Below are 790 nucleotides of genomic sequence, written 5' to 3'. Positions count from 1 at the left end.
CCGGTTCTTTCATTCCGCGCACAGCGTGACGCCCTGACGTAGTACGCTGCATCCGGATAAAATGCAAAATGCATTGCGTTGAAACACATGTCACTCCAATAAAACTCTGTAAATTGTATCTTACCTTCTAACAGGTTTGAAAAACTAAGTGGTATGTGATTGCGCTGCCTTCTTCTCAACGCCGCACCCCGCCAAAAGTTTCGCGCGAAACTAAACTTAGTCGACCTTAAGCCTCAAGTCAACCAACATTGGCCACTTGTTTGCTGTTCTTGTTTTGTTTGCATTTATCGCCTTATCTGCTGGCGTTTGCGTGCGGACATTCGGTTCGCGACGGGAATTCCAGGCTTGTCGAGTGTTGGTTCGGAGACTGCGATCGTTCAGGAAGCAGCGACATTCCTGAGTGACCATGTGTTCGTTTTTGTGACTCACTCTGACCCGCGGGCTGGGGGCGTCGTCGCGTCGAAATATGTGAGCCGTCGCCACAGCCGCCTCTGCGCGCGTCTATCGGGGGTGACGATGAAAAATGCACTACTGGTCGTGGTAGCCGTTCTGGGCGCGCTGGGGGTACTGTTCATATCTATCTACCTCCTGCGGAAAGCGAGGAACATGGGCGCCGCGGACGGTGCGAAAAGCTTTCGCTACGTCAAGCTCAGCCAGAACGGTGAGCGAGTGACAGAGAGCCAGTGTCTGGTCGACGTATCAACCGACGAAGAGGACGACGAAGACGATGACGACGACGAGAGCTCTCCGGCTACCATCGACGTGGAGTCACGCACGGCAGGTGTTGTGA

Source organism: Rhipicephalus microplus, chromosome 5 (assembly GCF_043290135.1).
Source record: "Rhipicephalus microplus isolate Deutch F79 chromosome 5, USDA_Rmic, whole genome shotgun sequence".
Lineage (NCBI taxonomy): Eukaryota > Metazoa > Arthropoda > Arachnida > Ixodida > Ixodidae > Rhipicephalus > Rhipicephalus microplus.
This window is presented reverse-complemented; position numbering follows the sequence as displayed.